Raw genomic sequence first — 18,109 nt, 5'->3', positions numbered from 1 at the left:
CTTTCAAAATTTGAGGCAATCCTCTCAAACTCTGCTGCTGCTCTATCAGCTATGTTTATATCATATTCTAAGTTCCTTGTTACCATTTCAACAATGTTAACAACATCTTTACAAGGAATAGATGGTGAGCTTTTTCAAGAAACCACTTTTTTTGTTAATCCATAAGAAGCAACTCTTAATTTGTTCAAGTTTAATCATGAGATTGTAGCAATTCATCATGTCTTCAGGCTCCACTTCTAATTTTAATTCTCATGCAAGAGATATGTCCACCATATCTGCAATTACTTTCTCCACTGAAGTCTTGAACCCTTCATGGTCACCCAAGAAGGTTGGAATCAACTTCCTTCAAACTCCTATTATGTTGACATTTTCACCTCCTCCCCAAAATTACCAATGTTCTTAGTGGCATCTGGAATGGTAAATCCTTTCCAAAAGTTTTTTTCGATTTACTTTGCTCAGATCCATCAGATGAATCACCATTTATGGCAGCGATAGCCTTACAAAATGTATTTCTTACATAAGAAGACTTGATAGTTGAAATTACTCCATGGTTCATGGCCTGCAGACCGAATGTTGTGTAAACAGACATGAAAACAACATTAATCCCTTTGTACATCTCCATTAGCAATCTTGGGTGATGAGGTGCATTGTCAATGAGCAGCAGTATTTTGAAAGGAATCTTTTTCTGAGCAGTAGGTCACAACAGTGGGCTTAAAATACTCAGTAAACTATACTACAAACAGGTACACTGTCATCTAGGCTTTGTTATTTCGTCTATAGAACATAGGCAGAGTAGACTTAGCATAATTCTTAAGAGCTCATGGATTTTTGGAATGGTAAATGAGCATTAGCTTCAACTTAAAATTCACCAGCTGCCTTAGCCCCTGGGCTAAGTCAGGGGAGAGTCAGACTATACTTTGAAACTTCAGAACCAGGCATTGATTAATCTCTAGCTATGAAAGCTGGCATCTTCTTCCAATAGAAGGCTGTTTTGTCACCACTGAAAATCTGTTGTTTGGTATAGCCACTTTTATTAATGATCTTAACTATATCTTCTGCATAACTTGCTGTAGCTTCTCCATCAGCACTTGCTGCTTCACCTGGCACTTATATGCTTCGGAGAAGTCTTTTGTTAAACCTTATGAATCAACTTCTGCTACCTTCAAACTTTTCTTCTGCAGCTTACGCACTTATCTCCCAGTCATCACAGAATTGAAGAAATCTAGGGACTTGCTCTGGATTAGGCTTTTGCTTAAGGGAATGTTGTGGCTGATTTGATCTTCTATCCAAACCACTAAAACTTTCTCCATGTCAGTAATGAGGCTGTTTTGCTTTTTTATGATTCATGTGTTCACTGGAGTAGCATTTTTAATTTTCTTCAATAATTTTTCTTTGCATTCACAACTTGGCTATTTGGCACATGAAGCCTATCTCAGCCTTCAACATGCCTTCCTTGGTAAACTTCATCATTTCTAGATTTTGATTTAAAGTGGGAGATGTGCAACTCTTCCTTTCACTTGAACACTTAAAAATGAGGCGATTGTAGGGTTATTAATTGACCTAATTTCAATATTGTTGTGTCTCAGGGAATAGAGAAGCCTGAGGAGAAGGAGAGAGATCAGGAAACAGCTGGTCAGTAGAGCAGTCAGGACACAAACATTTATTAATTAAGTTCCCCATCTTATATGGGTGAGGTTCATTGTGCCCCAAAACAATTCCAATAGTGACATGAAAGATCACTGATCACAGATCATTATAACAAATATAATAATGATGAAAAATTTTGAAATATTGTGAGAATTACCAACATGTGACACAGAGATATGAAGTGAGCACATGCTGTTGGAAAAATGGACTTGCTCAATGTAGGCTTGCCACAGGTCTTCAATTTGTAAAAAACACACAATCTGTGAAGCTCAATAAAGCAAAGTGTCATAAAACAAAGCAAGTTTGTACCTGGGTTTGCTTTTTCTTTGGTACTATATCTCCTTGGGTTATTTTTCAATAGAGGGTGTGTAGACACAGACTTCTAAAGTTCTTATTTGTCCAAAAATAAGACCATTTTGGACAATTAAGTTCTCCTTTGTCCAAAAATATCTCAACTTGGCTTTTAGTGGCTTGGCTGATTAAATAATTCCAAATTTTGCATTTTTTCCACCCAGAACTCTGAAGATATTGCTTCACTGGCTCATCGATGCAGTGTTGCCAATGTGAAGTCTGATACCTATATTATTATTCCTCATAGACTTAGGGATATATGTACTTACTACAGGATGAGTTAGATAAAATTGGCAATGTATCACCATTTTTTTTCTTATAAAGCAACAAGTTCAGGTAGTTTAACCTAATATTTGCTTTCTATTTGTCTTGTTTTTATTATATTCATATTATTATATTTCCTTTCATCCCTTGGTGAAATTCTTTTGAATTTTTTTATTACATTTTTCTTTGCTAGTTTGAATGCAACCCTTCTTTTATTGTGAGTAATTACACTAGAAATTATAACACGCACCGTTGACTTACCAAAATCTAATAGTACTTGGTAATTTTACCTCCTCCGGGACAATACAAAGACCTTTACACACTTTCACTTTGTTTACCTTCTCTTGACTTACATGTTTTTGTGTATATATAAGTTTGCTCTATGTTTTAACATGAAACAAATTGTTATCATTATATACAATGTTGATTTAGCTTTATTCCCATCATAATGCATTTTGGTTGCTTTCCATTCCTCCTGTGTCTTCCGGATGCCACTAAGTACTCTTTAGAGCAGTTTGTCTTGTGGATTTTATGAGTACTTACTTACTGAAGACTATCTTATCCCAGCTTTATTTTACTTTATATTTTATAATTTTATTTTTTTGAGACGGGGTCTCACTCTGTAGCCCAGGCTGGGGTGCAGTGGCGCAATCACGGCGCACTGCAGCCTTGACCTCCTGGGCTCAAGCAAACCTTCCCCTTCAGCCTCCCGAGTAGCTGAGACTACCCACACCCAGCTCATTTTTAAAAATTTTTTTGTAGACACAAGGGCTCACTATGTTGTCCAGGCTGGTCTCAAACTCCTAGGCTAAGGTGAATCTCCCACCTTGGCCTCCCAAAGTGTTGGGATTACCTGCCTGAGCCACCGTGCTGGCACCATCTTTATGCTTGATAAATATTTGATTGGCTATAAAATTCTAAGTTGGCAAGTGTTTTCTTTTAGTGCCTTAATGACATCCATTCCACTGATTTTAATTAGGAGGAGTCAGGGTCAGTATTACTGTTACTCCTCTAAAGATAATGTCTTTAATGTTTTTTCCCTTTGTTTTTGGCTTTGTATTTCTACACTTTCACTATATTTGGATGTGGATTTCCTTCTTTTCTTTCTCCTTTCTTTTTAAATCATGCTTGAAACTCAATGGACATTTGAAATCTGTAGATTGAGATCTTTTATCAGGGAACTTTTCAATCATTATCTCTTTAAATACTGTATTTCATCATGTTCATAATACCGTCAATTATAACTTGCATGATTAATTCACATATCCAAGAAAAAAAAAAAAGAAGAGACTCATGGCTGATTAATTAAACTATAACGTATACCCTTGTCACTTAAGAATTTGGATCTTATTCTTGTTGCAGAAGCTCTTTTTCTAAGACAAAGTTGTGTTATATGTCATTGTTTAGATCTATATTTGTTGGAGTTCTCCAGAGAAACAGAACCAATAGGATGTGTATACAGAAATAAATATATTTATTTTGAGGAATTGGCTCATGTGATTGTGAAAGCTTAGTCAGTCCAAAATCTGATGGGGAGGCTAGCAGGCTGGAAACTCTGGAAAGAGCTTCAGTTCAAGTCCAAAGGCAGTCTGTCAGGAAATCAAGAAGAACCAATATTGCACATGAAGTCTAAAGTCAGTCTGCTGGATAATTCCCTCCTACTTAGGTGAGGTCAGCCTTTTGTTCTGTTCAGGACTTCAATGGATTGGATGAGGCCCACCCACATTATGGAGGGCACTTGCTTTACTCAAAGTCTACTGATATAAATAAAAGTAAGACTCATCCAAAAATACACCCATGGAAACATACAGAATAATGCTTGACCTGATATGTGGGCACTGTGGCCAAGCCAGGTTGATATATAGAATTCATCATCACAATACTCAATAAGGAAAATATATGCAAAACAATTACCAACATAGATACTCCCACAACTTTTTCCCACTAAGAATCCAAATTTTCCTAATCACATTTTGACTACTGTCTGTGTATAGCATATTCTCAAAGATTCCATAAAGGAACAAAAAGCTATGGTGATAGACTCTCAATCTGGCTTTGAAATTATGTAAAGCTAGCCTACTACTGACCTCTTTGAGAACATTGTTAAACAATTCCGATTGATCTCCTTCATTCTCTCCCCACAAACATTTGTTTCCTAGGGAGGTGAAAAGAGTGTTGCATTATCGTCCTTGAGATTTTCTTCCAAATAACTGACCTCCCATTCTGGAAGTTTTCGTGGTTATCCTTTTGATATTCAAACGTGCACAAGAATGATCATTGATAACTGATGCCCAGTGTCAGTAAAAGTGATATGTAAGATATCAAACTGTGGCTGGGTGCGGTGGCTCACGCCTGTAATCCCAGCACTTTGGGAGGCCGAGGCCGGGGATCACGAGGTCAGGAGATGGAGACCATCCTGGCTAACACGGTGAAACCCCATTCTCTACTAAAAATACAAAAAATTAGCCGGGCATGGTGGTGGGCACCTGTAGTCCCAGCTATTCCGAGCCTGAGGCAGGAGAATGGCCTAAACCCAGGAGGCGGAGCTTTCAGTGAGCCGAGATCGCGCCACTGCACTCTAGCCTGGGCGACAAAGCCAGACTCCGGCTCAAAAAAAAAGATATCAAACTGTAAGATACATCTTTATTTCAGAAAAGGTTAAGTATGAAAAATGAATATGCAACTCAACATCAATTAAAGAATTTATAACCTCTGCCCCTTCCCTTTTCTCCTTTTGGGACTCCAATTAAATGCATGCTAAACCTTCTATATATTTAAGTATCTTTCTCTTCAAATTTTTTTTTTTTTGTCATTTTACTGCTGCTAAATTCATCCTATAGGTCCTTACTTTTTATTCTTGCATTTTCAGTTCTAGAATATCTAGTTGATTCTTTCACAAATAAGCAATGTTCCAATTTGTATGTATTCCAGGTACTTCTTGAAATTTGTATGTTTGTCTTTTATCTCCAGGAGCATTTCAGGTATTATTTTACAGTTATATTTTATGAAAGAAAAAAGTTCAAATAAATGAAAAAATGCATGCTAGGGAACAAAAACATTATATACGACTTGCAACTATAAGAAGCATACACAGCACAGATCATAAAGGGTCAATGATGAATTTTTCTATTAGTTTCCAGTTCCTCCCTGATAAAACAGTACTCGAATATAGAGGTCACAAGCAAACTCAGTTAGAGAGATATACTTTTGAGTTCTGGCCAGGTAATCTTGGGCAGTTACTTTTTTATCTGTTGTTTTTAATTTGTATAAATTTGCAGGGTACAAGTGCAATTTTGTTACATGCACAGATTACATAGTGGTTCAGTCAAGGTTTCTTGTGGATCCATCATCTGAGTCTAACATACATTGTATTCATCAAGTAACTTCTCTTTATCCACTACCTTCCTCCATCCTGTAATTTCTCATTATTCACTGCCTTTCCCTGCCCTCTTCTGAGTCTCTGCTGTTGATAATTCCATTCTCTATGTCCATGTGTACACATTTTTAGCACTCACTTATGAGTGAGAACATGTGATATTTGACTTTTCTCTATCTGGCTTATTTCATTTAAGATAGTGACCTCCAGTTTCATCCATGTGGCTGCAAAAGACATGATTTTATTCTTTTTAAAGACTGAATTGTACATATATATAGATATATCTATATATACATATCTCACAATTTCTTTATCCAGTCATCCACTAATGGACACTTAAGTTGTTTCTGTATCTTTGCTATTGAGAGTCTCATTATCTTTATTCATAATTAAGATAGTAATTGTAGTGAATTTAAAGGGTTGTCTTGGATCAAATTAGAGTAAGTATGAATTGAGTACATAATGCACTAACATAGCACCTGATACATAGTCAACATTGAATAAATGTACTCTACTATCATTAGGGAAGTGATGATAACCAACCCCTTATCTGGGACAGTCTGTGTCTTCCTTAAGAATCTCTTACTCTAGTCACATGTGTGGCACGGATGCTGGGGTGTCTGCTGTTTCTTTTAGGACCTTTCTACTGAGTCTAAAGCTTTGCTGATGCATTTGCCCAAAAGTTTGTACTTACGGTACATCCTTAATTTCTAGGACTTTACCCACTGATGTATAGCCTACAAACCCTTGATTTTTTCTATCTTGCTCTGCAAAGTGCTGGCCATGCATCATGCTGCAGCTTTCTCTCTCTAATGAAAGTATTTTTGTCTTCATGAGCTTTGGCAATTGTGGGGTAGGAGAGTAGAAAGGAGGAAGGATGCAGTTGTGGGAAAAGTTGAAAAGAACATCTAAATTACCTCTGGCAATGCAAACCACTTCCTGCATGAGTCCAAACTAGAAACAGATCTTCCAATGCACAAAAATAAAGGTTCTGAGACAACTTGTGGAACAGTCCACACACCTGCCCCCCTTAGACTTGCTCAAAAGTGGTTAATAAGTGTTTCTGTTGTGCTTTTTACTTACATAACATTTTAAATCTCCACGAAGGGGAGCATATGCCCACCAGTGCAGCCTGGGTTACATGGGAGCACTGGATAATCACAAAAGTGGAAAATGTTAGCTAGGTATATGAAAGATTCGGCTTGATCTTGATTAGGCCCAAGAGATGCCTTGCTACTGTATTAAAAAAAAAAAAAAAAAAAAGCAGAATCCTCAAGTTTACCTAATCGTCTTTTATTGCCTTCTTCCTCCTTAAACCTGATATCAATAGCTGGATGTGAGTTAAGAAAAAGTGTAATTTTTATGAGGGCAGAGTCATGCCTCGATTATCTCTGTATCCCCAGGGACAATCCTGTATCAGGGACATTATTGCTGCTGCTTAATTCAGGAACAATGGTATTGTTGAACTTGGTTTACTACAAATGATTTGATCCATGATTAATCCATGTTTACAGAAGAGTAACAATACATGCTTTGTTCCCCTCAACACACCTAACGGTAAAGAAAAAAATGAAATATTTCTAAAACTACTACTAGACAGTGTCAAGATATTTATTACAATTTTTATTAACGTAACTTGGGAGCTTATGAAACTTCTGTCGCTTCTCTGTTGAAGATGTTCCATTCTCACAATACTGTATTATGTAGTGAAGATTAATATTAAAGACATATCACGATTATCTCTTTAAAAAGTCATTTTCAGTTTCATTTGTAACATAAACATGAATTCACTGGCCCCAGCCCCTGTGAAGGAAAGTTCACTGTGATATTTTTTCTGTTACAAATGGTTTTAGTAAGCTTTGCTGTAGTCATAGTCACTGGGAAATATTTAGTGCCTGGCTGTGTGCATAGCTCTAAAAGAAATGTGATGATGGTCATTGGGGGGCAGAAATTGGATCCCACTGGTTATTAACCTTCCTCCTTTCTGAGGCTAATCTCTTCACCTGGGCTCTGGTCACCTCTCCTTCTGCCTGCCCCTGAAACTTAGTCCATTAGTTATGCTTTTTCCAACACTTAACTCTTTATTCTTCTCAGGCTCGTTTCTCACAAGTTAATTCTTTAGTTCAAGAAACTTCAATGAAATACCTGCCATATGCCTTACACAATGCTGCACACTGGGACACTGGGACAAAGAACATTAAGACATGGTCTTGCCTCCTAGATTCTAGAAGCTCACAGGAGGTTGACAGGTAAACAAAGTGTCAAAATACATATGCATGGTAACAGAGGCATCTAAAAGTTGCCATGAGAATAAATATGGTCATATGTTTTACCTAAAACAATTACACTCCTCCATTCTTCCTTTCATTGTAAAGTTTCTTAAAGTAATGTTAGATCATATGTACTAATGTCTTACTATGTGTTGGGTACTATGCTTGGTGCTTTTACCTACATTATTTTTTAATCCCCACAACAAATCCAGAACTAAGTTGTATTATTATCCTCACTCTAAAAATGAGGGAACAGAAGCAGAGAGAGGTTCAATGATTTGCTTTAGGTCACACAGATACTAAATAGTATCTACCTGGATTTGTTAAGATGCTTTCAGTTGCAAGTAACAACAACAAAATCCTTCAAGCTAGATTAAATAATCAAGGAAATTTATTGGTTTATATAAGTGAAAGAAGTAGGATGAGCTTCAGGCAAGGCTTGCTGCAGCCGCTCAGTGTTGTAACCATAGGCCCAAGTTATGTATCTGTCTTTTGCCTTCTTTGAAATCTTACTAATTTCAACCTTACATTGATCCAGCTTGTGGTAGTGAAATGGCTGCAGGAGTATCCTGTATCACATGCTTTCTGCTTCTTATCCAGAAGAGAGAAGTCTCTCCTCCAGCCATCAGATAAAGATTCTGGGCTTCCCTTTGATGCTGTCACTTCTACCCCTGAACCAATATAGAAACACTGCCTCGAGGAGAATGGAATGCTGAGAGATAATCCTCATTGTCTCCTTTACTACAGAGTTGTTGGGAGAATTGGTTGGGATGATGTATGTCAGTACTTAGAATAGTGCTAGCATATAGAATGGCTCATATAGGTTACCTATTACTATTATTATTATTAACTATAGTTATGTGCTGCATAACAACTGTTCGGTCAACAACAGACAGCATATATGACAGTAGTCTCATAAGATTATAATACTGTAATTTTACGGTCCCTTTTCTATGTTTGCTATGTTTAGATACACAGATACTCACCAATGTGTTACAACTGTCCACAGTATTCAGTACAGTAACATGCTGTTGAGATTTGTAGTCTAGGAGCAATAAGTTACATCATACAGCCTAGGTATGTAGCAGGCTGTACCATCTAGGTTTGTGTAAGTACACTCTATGATGTTCACACAATGACAAAATTGCCTAATGAAGCATTTTTCAGCACGTATCTCCATTGTTAAGTAACACATAACTATACTTCATTATATGTGCATGTATTCAACATTCATTCATTCAACCAACATTTACTGTGTACCTTTAATGTTGTAGGCACTCTTCCAAGAATACCACAGTGAACAAAACAAAGTTCATGCTTTTTGGAGCTGACTTTCCAATAGAAGATCAATGAGTAAATAAACCACATATTAAAAAATAAAAATTGAATATGTACAATGATGAAGAATAGGAAAGGGTGTGGGGGATCAAGTGACACGAAAGAGTGCACATTTATAAAGAGTGATCAGAAAGTGGTATTTGAGCAGAAGCATGAATGAAATGAATCTGTGAACCATGTGTGTGTCTGAATGCAGAACATTCCCAGAAGAAGGAACAACACATGACTTTAACCCCTGTGTTGCCTCTAGCATTTAGGGTCCCAGGATAATGCAAGGATCACAGAAAATTTCTTACAGTGTTTTCAACACCAAGGTGAACACTTACAGCAAAATGCCTGGAAGCCACATGACATTTCATGAGTCTTAAAACCCACTGACTCTGCTATCTGCCAGTGCCAGAGAAACAATAATATACCTTCCACTATTTTCCCCTCCTTTTAACTTTGCAAACTAGTGCTTTGGTATAATCTGCTAGCAAGTCCTCTGGTAGCAAGGTTTCTGACAAATGTACTTTTCAGTCTTGCAACCTTTTCATTAAATGGGATAGACCCGAGGAGGGAAAATGGAGCTGAGTTGTCAAAGACATTTATGGGCACGTTTATGAAAGCTATTTTTGTCATTTTATGTATGGATCCTAGAGGGGTAAATGGAGACTATAGGCCTTATACTTCTTGCATGAATACCATTTTTCTCAGCTAAGTTTTTGGCAGGAACTAGATTGCAGTCAATTTAATGTTAAACTCTGGTATGTGCCTGGGACCTGGAATTTTGGGTGACTGTTTGAAGGCTCATCCATTTTTAGTTATATCTGTGAGAATGATAAAGGCTCTCACAAAAATTAAAATGCACAGCCAGTGACCTCAGGTGTTGGGCTAGTCCACTGCCATACCTTAGGCATGCCACAGAGTTGGAGTAACATTGATTCTATGTAAACAGCTGCCAAATGTCGGGAGTTAGTCTTACAGGATTACAGGATTATGAGGGACTCTAAACAGTCTTCAGGTGTGTGGAGGTAGTAAAGCCTGTGAGATGAGCTTGTAGGTGATGACAACAGATAGATCGGGGTTTATGTGTGCACTTGACTCTTAGTATGTATTCAGAAGACAGAAGATGGCACCCTCTGAAATTGTGATAATGTAAGGATGATGTCTATAGAAGTTCATTTTGCTTATTTTGCCTGACTATAGCTTCCTGTTGTTCCCTGACTTAAAATATCTGATCTTTCATTTAACATCACTCAAACAAGATTGACTGTTTTTAAATAGGATTAGTTGTTCTGCGCTGGACTTTTGAGCAGCTTTACTTAGTCTATGCCATTAAAATTAAGGTCCTGATGTTAAAATATGTTTGGTGTTTATCATTTTATTATATAAATCCTTAAATGATCGGTGGAAATTTCTTTGCAGGTGTTTTGATAATTGCTTCCATATTTAATAGCCATTGCTTCCAAAAGCAGGAGACTGGGTTCTAAGTAAACATATTTTTAAAAATCTGGAGAAAGAAATACTTGATCTTCAACTTGTCATTTGCCACCAAGAAAAGCAAATCATACAATTCTCTGTCAACTGCCTGACAAAACTCAAGTCCCAGTTCAAATGTGTGTTTCTGTTGAAGACTTTTCCATCTGTTCAGGCCAATACTAACTCTCTACCTACACAACTGATAATGCTTGTGATTACTATAATAATGGCAATAATTGACATAAATTGCAGACCTTGACAAAGATGGTCAGGTTCTATTGTTGCACCTAGAGATGCAATTATCTTTTGATTTACTTTTTACCACTAAAAGAGAACTCAGTAAATATAGGATTAAAGGACTATTCCTTTTGAAATGCCCTGCACCAGAATGGTTTCTAGCACTAAGTAGACGTTCAACACATGATAAATACATGATGAATAAATGAATGAATGAAGTCTGAGTCCCAGTGATAAACATGAGGTTTCTTCCAGTTAGACTGGAAACATGAATGTGTTTAAAATTCCTTTATGAGGGACACAGTATCTGCTGGTCTCTGTTCACTGACCCAGATGTGGCCTCTAGACCTCTCATCAATCTTCTTGTTACCTGATATCCTCTAGTCAACGGGCTCTTGAGGAGGGAGAAATGGGCAAAGACCCTGGAGTAAATGAGTAAAAAGTAGAGTGAGATAATATTATGGGACTAAATCCTAAAGAATTGGCTGGTATCAGTTGCTTAAGAGGAGAAAAAAAATCATAACTTCAGATCTGGGGAGTATTAGTGCAAAAGAGATGGTAATGTTTGGGATTCCCTCCACTGGTCCCAAGGCCCTTTCCTGTCTATTTTCTTATTTGCACTAAGACAGAAATGATCTGCCCTGAGAAAGAGAGAAGAGGTGATTTTACAAAGAGCTATAATAAAGAAGGTAACTGAGCTGCAGAAAAGAAAAAGAAAAGGCAGCAGCACTAGAGTTGGAAGACAGGAGTTCTAATTCTGGCTCCACCCATTTGTAGTTGGTGATCCCAGGTAATTTTTATACGCTGTATAAGCCTCAGTTTTCTCATCTATAATATAAGGCTAGATTCCTATTGTATTAAGTTATCATTAGGACTAAATAAGACAGTAAACACACACACACACACACACACACATACCATTGAAATGATACAGTTCTACGAAAATGTAAGGATTTTTTTTTTTCACTAAACAGGTGTTACAATTAAGACAGACAAAATTTTTATAATGAACATATGTCTCTATACAAATCAGAAAAAGAAATAAACGTACCTAATTGTAGGCACATTGTACAAATTTCAGTCCACAGGCTCAGGAGCACAAAAGCTCACCTTCCCTATAGCTGAACTTAATGTATATGTAAGGCTCTTCATTCCCCTTTGTGACAGGAAACTTAATTTTGATCAATTTAGGGTAAATCAGCCAGTTCAGTGGTTGTGTCTGTGTTTCTGAAGGGGCTTATGGGGTATTAGCATCAGAGGTGGTTGCTGGTCTTCAGCCATCACCTGTCCCTTATGGCACCCACAGAACTATGTGCCACCCATCTTCATGCCTCCACCTGGCTTCACTGCAGTGGTTCCCTTCTGAAATCTCTTTACAAGAAAAGACCTGCTGACAAGAATCCTCACTGCTCTGGATGTTGGAGCCTACATGGGAGTATTCCCCACTGGCTGGTCCAACAGGGGCTGGTCATGAGATTTATTTTATCTAGAAGAGAACCGGAGCAATATTTAAAACAAGCCACCCATGAAGTCTCTGCTCCTCCAAGCACCTTAGAGAAGATCTGGTGAAGAATCACCCTGGTCGTGTCAAAGTGGACCTGGAGAACTTTCACTTGCTCAGAGTTCCTGATCTGGGTCCTCTGATTCCAAGCCATGAGTCCTTCTTTTAAACCATCATATAGTGTGTGAGCTGTCATCTGAGAGAAGCCCAGTCAGTATACCAGTTCTCAGAGTGCAGGGAGGCAGTTATTTCATAAATTACATGCTAGAGTTTTATTCTGGCCTTTTATTTAAGCAACAACAACTTGAGTTTCTTGAGAATAATATTTATATTATTGGTTTCAGTAGTCTTAAATCCTTTGTAACATGTGGTAGGGGTATAAACATACAAACAAACGAATGTGTAAATGAATTTGTGCTCTGAGCACAATCTGAATTCTTACAGTGGAATGCAGCATAATAAATCAATTAAATTTAACAAACTTTTACTTAGTGTGTTCATGGTGACTTCTTGTACTAGCTTCCAGATCTAAACAAAGTAAAAGACACTGATTTGACCCCAAAATGCTCATTGCATAGTGCATAGTGTGTAAGTATAGCATCCATAATACCTTTTCTGGCCAGGAATGGGGCACAGGGCACAGTGGTGCAGGAATAAGAAAGAGAATCAAAGCTACCATGGAATGAGGACTAATGAGGTACCAGGCACCGATCGTTTAATCCTCGCTACATGTTCATATGGAAGGTACAAGCATATTGCTCCCAGGTTCTCCCCAAAAGACATCAAAGCAAACCCTCCACTTAAAAAAGCTAAATATAAACTGTTATTACATCCCAATGCAAGATATTTCCAATACAATCTATTTCCTTCAAAGATGGGGTAGAGAATGAGGGGTGGGGTTTGGGTCACATATTTTCATTTTTACATTTTATTTCAGATTGGAAAATTGTATTTCACTGTCAAATCAATTAAGAACACATTTATTACTCAGTGTTGCTTGAAATAATATCTACAATCTTTAAAGTTTCAATTTAAAGCATACACTTCTTTCAAACTCAACGTTAAAATGAAAACACAAATATAAACTGCATTTCATGTTCTGTTGATATTTAGCTGTGTGGCAATGGATGAATATTTTTTCTCTGTGAGGCTTTGTTTTCTCATCTGGCAAACGAGGAAATCTTCAAGTTCCCTTAATGTTATTTAATACAACTATTTATGTCATGCTTGTAAAGAGTAGGTGATGATGAAGGTTACTGCTCCCCACAGATGAATCCTGCAATGATCATTGGTAGGATTGTTAGGCTTTGTTTCTCAAGGGGATAATCTGGGAAAAGAATAAGAATGAAGCTGAAGCCCATCCTTGTGAAGAAGGTACCAGTGTGTGCTCAAAGCCAAGTCTTGACAATAGTAGCAAACGCTGTATTGGATAACAGCCATACCAGGTGCTTCATAGATTTACCTTATTTAATCATGGTAAGAAGTTTCCAAAAGAGTATTCTTTGATGCTGAAACTAAATAAATATTTAGAAAAGTCAAATGACTTGCTCAAGGTGATATAGCTAGTAATTCACAGACATTCACAGTAGAAATTCACACTCAGAAGATGTTCAAAAGGGTTTGCTTTGATAGGTCAGGCTAGGGCTGACTGGGCCCTTGGCTCCTATAACTAATCCTGAAATTCTCTAGGAGGCAAGTGTTATCAATGCCTTCACCTGTGACCTTCTAACAACAAGCTTGTATATTGGTGTAATGCCATCCCCCCTTTTCCTACGACAAAAGACTCACATAGTGGCAGTACAAAGCCTGATGGCATGGATTCACTGGCCCGTGCAGGGGGTTTCAACATTTGTACCTAAAATTAGGAGATAACATATGAAGACGCATATTTCCAGTTTCTTTTCAGAAATGCAAACATCTGGAAATACAGAGCCTACATTCTAGACTGCCAGTAATGAACTTCAGCCAGGGCTGCTCTCTGCCCACGCTGCACTTTTGCATAAATTATAAAAAATGTGCCCCACTGGGCTGAGGGAGGCCAGTGGGGTCACAGTTTGGTGAGAAGAGAGGAAACTGAATTTCACTTGCTTTTTTGACTCCATAGCCACAGCCCTCGTGCACAGTTACCCATGGTAGTTCTAGCCAAGTGGCTCTTTCTGCAGACAGGGCATATGCTCTTCTTTTTTTTTTTTTTTTTTTTTTTTTTTTGAGATGGAGTCTCGCTCTGTTGCCCAGGCTGTAGTGAGTGGTGCGATCTCCACTTACTGCAAGCTCAACCTCCCGGGTTCATGCCATTCTCCTGCCTCAGCCCCACAAGTAGCTGGGACTACAGGTGCCCGCCACCATGACCGGCTGGCATATGCTCTTTAGTTTGATACAATCTCTAACAGTCTCTTAATCCTCCCTAGCACTAAGGCCCAGTACCAATTAAATTACTAAAAATCTATGAACTTTCAGAATTCTATACCCACCCCCCTTCACTCATTTCTCTTATTTCCTGGCTCCTGCAGGTTTTTTCATTTGCAACCCTTGCTCTAATGAGTCACGGAAGAAGGGTAGCATGGCGGCTTTCATATATATTTGCAAGAATTCTCAAAAGATAATGGCAAACAGGCAGGCATAGGCTAGAGTTATCAATCTTGAGGGCAGCTGATCCCAACCATTTAAATATTTCCAGAGATGAAGTTCCTCCATTCCATGTGCCTACTTGGTCTTCCAGCAACCAACTCTCCTCTTGAGGTGTGTCTGAGCCTCAGGAGCTACTGCTGGAGGTGGCTCACCTGCTCCCACCATTAGCTTTGCCCAAACTCACAGCTCAGCCACTATGGATTTATTGTCACCTTCTCTTAAATGCCCTGAGCATTCCCTTTACTGCCCTTTCCTTACTTCTCATGGAGCACTGACTCACAAATCAATGTCAGAAGTGCCACATTTGATCATTCCAACTGGACACAACCCTCTTCTCAATTAAGGAAGAGAGCCCATTGCTCAGTTAAGCCCATTGCTCCCTGTTATGGGCTGAATTTTGTCCCCCAAGAAAATATGTTGAAGTCCTAACCTTCAGGACCTCAGGAGGTGACCTTGTTGGGAAATAGGGTAATTGCAAATATAAGTATTAATATGAGGTGATATTGGGGTAGGGTGAACCCTTAATCCAACATGAATGGTGTCTTTATTACAAGAAGAAAAGGGCTGGGTGCAGCAGCTCATACCTGTAATCCTAGCACTTTGGGAGGCCTAGGCGGGCAGATTACCTGGGGTCAGGAGTTCAAGACAAGCCTGGCCAACATGGTGAAACCCCGTCTGTACTAAAAATACAAAAAATTAGCCGGGTGTAGTGGTGCGCACCTGTAACCCCAGGTACTCGGGAGGCTGATGCAGGAGAATCACTTGAATCCAGGAGGCGGAGGTTGTGGTGAGCAGAGATCATGCCACTGCACTCCAGCCTGGGTGGCAGAGTGAGACTTTGTCTCAAAACAACAACAACAAAAAGAATAAGAGGAGAGGCACAGACATACAGACATGAGGAGAACCATGTGATGACAGAGACAGAGATTGGCATGATCCATCTACAAGCCAAAGAATACCAAAGATTGCTGGCAACAGCCAGAAGCTGGCAGAGGGGCATGGAACAGGTTCTTTCTCAGTGCCATCAGAAGAAATCAACCCTCCCCAAACTTTGATTTTGGATTCCTAACCATCAAAACTGTGAGAGAATAAATTTCCATTGTCTTAAGCCATCCAGTTCATGGTAATTTGTTAGAGCAACTGTAGGAAACCAACAAGCTTCAGTTAATAAAAGTCAGTGTAAGTCTGGCAGCCTAGGCCTGGACTGTTAAAATAATGCAGCTGGTATTTGTTTCAAAAGGACAAAGCCCAATGGCTAACCCCTTTGCTTTGGTCTGCTCTTGATAGCCTGGGTGAACTGAGCAGATTGGAGACTACACATTTTTCTTTCTGTGTCTTAAATATGAAAAGTCTCTTGATTTCCCCTAGCTTGCTATCTGACACTCTACTACTCCCTTTCTCTCCATCCCCTGACATCTCCACTGGTAGTGTGTTAAGAGCAATGTTTCCCTGCATGGATGGTGCTCACTTCTTTTCAATAACACTCTCTTCCTTAACTAAACAATACCCTGACCAAAGTGATGGTGTATTTAGGTCATTAAGCAAAGTAGCTATGGCAGTAGAAATGAGAGGAAGCTTTGTTTCCAAGATATTCTTGCTTTTGGTCCTATTTATCTGGATAATGTAGTACAAACACAGCTTCTAAAAACTGACTAACAGGAAAATTGAGACTACAGAGCTGTTGCCATTGAGCAAGGAAGTCAAGAAAAGGTGGGAAGGAGCTCTCACAGGAAGAGGTGGATCATGCTGGGTAAATCACATCCCCTCTCTGAACTTCAGGTGTCTTAGGGTGAAGAGTAGAACAGATATTATCTTTTCTGAATCTCTGTGCAGAGTTCTGTGACCCATTGTCTTAAAAATGACAATGTCTAAAAAATAAGAATATGCAATAGCCTCGGGCTTCAGGTTTGCTCCTTTTCAGGGGCATGTTCATTAAGAACGTAAGAGCCTTTGGATGATGGCTTTTGTAATCCCTGAGGGACGCTATGGACATTGACTTACCATGCCTTTCTACCACAGATACAGAAAAGCCACAGATGGCATTGACACCAGAAAATGGAAGCACAAAGCGCTTTGGGTAACAGCAATTCAAGAATGACTGCAGAGAAAATCTATTAAGAAATTCGAATGCAGATTTCAATATTTACTCCTTTTCATTCTCTTTCTCTCTCTCTCTCACTCTTTTTCTCTCTTCCACCTTGATTTTCTCTGTCTCTCTCCTTTTTTTTGCATACAGTTTCTCAGTAAAATACATTTTATTAAATTTTATAACAAGCCTATGAAATGCAGATATACAAAAAGGAAAAAATAAGAAGCATGCATAATTCTGCCACTGAAAAATACTACTAAAAGTTGGTATTTAAACTTTTGAATGTTTTTCACTGCACTTGCATGAGTGTATGTGTACACATAATCTCCAGCTCTTCAGAGAAATACAAGAATTGCTATGAACCTTAATAAACTTCCAAAAGATTTCAAGAGCAACTTCTCGGCCATTAGAATATACTCAGAAAGTCAATAACATATTTTAATCCATTCCAAGAGCCCCATATTTGTTGGGTCTCTGAGAAAGCAATTTATAGCATTGGTTTTTTATAAGAAGAGTAGATGGCCGTTTGGGGGCAAGGCATGTGTCATTTGGAATAACCACAATAAGTGGAAAAAATGCCTCAGATTCTGCTGCAAGACTAAGAGCCACAAGGAGCTTTTAGTTCCATCACTAGTTGGGCATTTATTGGACATCAATTTCATATACAATCTTATGGTCTGCACTGGGGAATGACAAAAAAGTATAAGAAATTATCTCTCACCTGAAGAAATGTATAGTGTAAATTTCTTAAAAATTAAGTTTTAGAACTCATTTTTCAAACTAAAATCTTATGCTAAAAATAATATATAGAATATATCAAAGCAGACTATTATGAAAGATGTAAATATAGATGGACCTGGGGACCCATCCATCTGTTTTCCTCAAGTACCACTTAAGGCCCCCACAAACTATAGAGTGGCAACCAATAGCTCCAGGAGATAAATGAA

At 38.4% G+C, this 18,109-nt stretch overlaps 1 long non-coding RNA gene across 1 annotated transcript in view; it reads left to right on the top strand.

Moving 5' to 3' along the window:
* Positions 1–17,543, top strand: part of LOC105507713 — a 46,205-nt gene extending 28,662 nt beyond the window's left edge. The window contains exons 3-4 of the long non-coding RNA XR_001001144.1: positions 13,715–13,890; positions 17,093–17,543. This is a non-coding gene — a long non-coding RNA (uncharacterized LOC105507713). The remainder of the gene's footprint in view (positions 1–13,714; positions 13,891–17,092) is intronic.
* The last annotated feature ends 566 nt before the right edge of the window (positions 17,544–18,109 follow it).

Source organism: Colobus angolensis, unplaced genomic scaffold (genome assembly GCF_000951035.1).
Source record: "Colobus angolensis palliatus isolate OR3802 unplaced genomic scaffold, Cang.pa_1.0 Scaffold152, whole genome shotgun sequence".
Lineage (NCBI taxonomy): Eukaryota > Metazoa > Chordata > Mammalia > Primates > Cercopithecidae > Colobus > Colobus angolensis.
The sequence above is the reverse complement of the archived record's forward strand: the minus strand, read 5'-3'. Positions and strand labels throughout refer to the sequence as shown.